The sequence below is a fragment of the Lipotes vexillifer genome, unplaced genomic scaffold (genome assembly GCF_000442215.2).
Source record: "Lipotes vexillifer unplaced genomic scaffold, Lipotes_vexillifer_v1.1 scaffold1081, whole genome shotgun sequence".
Classification (NCBI taxonomy): domain Eukaryota; kingdom Metazoa; phylum Chordata; class Mammalia; order Artiodactyla; family Lipotidae; genus Lipotes; species Lipotes vexillifer.
In genome coordinates, this window is record NW_006779039.1 from 976,589 (window position 1) to 979,561 (window position 2,973).

Here is a 2,973-nt window from a genome sequence, read left to right on the forward strand (position 1 = left end):
TCCTGCTGAGCGTAATGTTCAGACAAACTAGTGATCTGATTAGCCTGGGCGCCGCCTGCTCTGGTCAGCCCCCTGTGGCGCTAATAGAGGGGGAGGGAGATTAAATTAGCAATGATGCTGAGATGGTAGAGCTGCTGAAATGTATTTACAAATGGATTTTTAACATAAAAAATAAGGGCAATTGGCACTGGAAATTGGGATATAATGACGGCCCTTGTAGCTAGAGCTGCTGCTAAGAGGGTAATAAATTGAAGAATGAGAAACTCCCATACCAACAGACTCTGAGAGTAAGTATCTGGAGATATTCATACAACCAGTAATGAGGAACTTTTCTTCATCTTGGTTGTGGTGGCCAACTAGTGGAGCAGACAAACAGAAAGCAGAAATGTCCCCAATATCACCTTGTCCACTTAAGAGGACTGGTGTCCTCTTAAGAAGAGGGCATTCGGACAAACGGAGCGATACCGAGGGCACATACAGAGGGAATACCATGTGAGGAGAGAGCAAAAGGGCAGCCGTCTGCAAGCCGAGGAGAGAGGCCTCAGGAGAAACAAAATCTGCCAATACCTTGATCTTGGACTGCCAGCTTTCAGAACTCTGAGAAAATCATTTTCTGCTGTTTAAGCCACCAGTCTGTGGTGTTTTGTTGTGGCAGCCCGAGCAGACTAAAACATGAGCTGTGACTGTTTTGTGAACCAGCTCCTAACCTCTGCTGTGTACTGTGGCGTCAGAACCAGATATGAGGCCTTCCTTTCCAGAGCCAGGAAGGCGAGAGGTGGCTGGCCGAGGTTGGCCAACTGATTAGGACATGCCTGGCGTGGCGCCATAAATGCACCTGTGCACCCGGAGGCTCTGTGCCCACTCTTGGTTCCTTCCACAAGCCCCAGCACATGCTTGGCAATGACGTCCACCCTCTCTGAGATGGCACCCAGCTGCGCTCGACCCACAGCAGGGCGAGTCCACAGGTAGGAGTGCGCAGGGGAGACCAAATCCTGCAGGCGGCAAATGTGCCCCTGTCTCAGCAGGATGATCCTCTCCACGTGGGCTGCGTCCAGCACCCGCCTGTCTTGCAGCTGGCTCCCGAAAGCCTCTTCCGCGAGGGCCTGCAGCTTCCCCACCAGCTGGCGTCTCTGGGTCTCACCGCTCACCAGCTGGCCGAGATGCAGCCTGTTGAATTCTGGGAGCTTTTCCAGGTCCAGCAGGGCTGAGTGGCAGGTCATCTGGGTCAGGTCAAACTGTGTGATCAGCTCTGGCAAGGTCCTGCCCATCTGGTTCTCTGCAAACCCCGAGCCGCAGTTGGTGATGATGTCAAGCAAGGCATCGGCAGGAAGCCGCCGGCAGCAAATGTCCCCTTGTCTCTTGGACAGCTTGCTACCATCCCTGTTGAGGAGCAGGGGCAGGTGGGCAAAGCGCGGGCACTGCCAGCCCAGGGCCTGGTAGAGGAGCAGGTGCTTGGAGGTAGAGACCAGCCACTCGGAGCCCCGCAGCAAGTGGCTGATGCCCATGTGGTGGTCGATCACCACGCGGGCCAGGTGGGGAAGCCATCATTCTTCAGGATGACCGGGTCCCCCTCCATGCTGGCCACCTTGTGCGGATTCCAGCCATACACCAAGTCCTGGAAGGCTGGTGCCTCCCCTCCGGGCGGAAGTGGATGGCATGCTTGGGGTCTTTGGCCAGCTTCTGGGCCACCTGCGCCTGGCTCAGGCTCCGGCACCGATTGTCATACTGGCGAGTCTGATGGTTCCTCAGGGCCTCCCTCTTCAGCAGAGCTTCGGTAGCATGCGTGTAGAGCGCAAGTCGCTGAGATTCCAGGTAGGGCCCTGCAGGACCTCCCCGGCGGGGGCTCTTGTCAGGGGGGACGCCTGCCCACTCCAGCATGTCCTCAATATTCTCTGCTGCGCGAAGCACAAGGCAGGTCTGATCCATGTCCTCCAGCCTCAGGTGCTTCTTGGCAAAGACGTAGTTGTACAAGGCAGTTGTGGAGGCCGCCCAGGTGCAAGAAGCCTGTGGGGCTGGGGGCGAACCGCACTCGCACAGCAGCCCTGGGATTAGTGCCCAGGCTGGCCTCGCACCCCATCCCAGGGGGTGGCCCAAGGCCACTGGGGGCCTCCGGGGATGTAGCAACCTCTTCAGGAGCACCGCCATGTTGGGATAGAATCGCACGCGTGGGCTTCTCGGTGCATCACTTCCAGGGATCAAGAGTTGTTTATATATTCTAGATACTAGACCCCTATCAGATATATGATTTGCAATTCTTTTTTCCCAGTCTGAGGGATGTCTTTTCACTTTCTTGGTAGTGTCCTTTGATGCACAAAAAGTTGTCATTTTGATAAAAGTCCAACTTATTTCTTTTTTCTTTTGTTGCTTGTGCTTTTGATGCCATCGTACTGATTCTTAAGGCAGTAGTTCTTGATTGCTCCTGTCCTCTGACCACCCGAGCCCTATCCCCAGTCATTCTCTTGAAGGTCCTTGATCGCAAGCAAAGAAACTAGAAACATTTTCTGAGAACACATTGATACGCCCTCAAGTATTCTGTTATGATATTGCTAATGTATGGGAAGTTGTGAGGCCAGACCTAATCACAATGGGTGGAGGGAGGCTGTAACAAGTTGTATTTCCATAGGTCTGCAACACAGATGCACTCAAATATTTCCGTTAGTCATGGTAGGTTGTAAGGATACCACGGAAGAAATGTGACCTTCGCAGTGACAAAGATGGGGCATTTTCAAATGACTCTAGTATTAATGGTGGTATGTATGATTGTTCTGATGAAAGCCCTAAGAGTAAAAGTAATATTGGTAATGACAATAACTGATATGAAAACTCTGGGTCCCACCAACACCCGTCCTAGATCGAGAACCCGTACTCTGTATTTCTCTCTGTTTCTTCTCCATGCCTTTGACACTGTTCCTCGCTTCATCTTTACACGCTCAGTCCTCCTCAGCCTTTTTTTTTTTTTTTTTTTTTTTTTTT

The 2,973-nt window shown here is 52.5% G+C and overlaps 1 pseudogene; it reads right to left on the bottom strand.

Annotated features, from left to right (window-relative positions):
• Positions 1 to 665: 665 nt before the first annotated feature.
• On the bottom strand, positions 666 to 2,145 carry LOC103087813 (probable glutamate--tRNA ligase, mitochondrial pseudogene; annotated as a pseudogene).
• Positions 2,146 to 2,973: the final 828 nt, after the last annotated feature.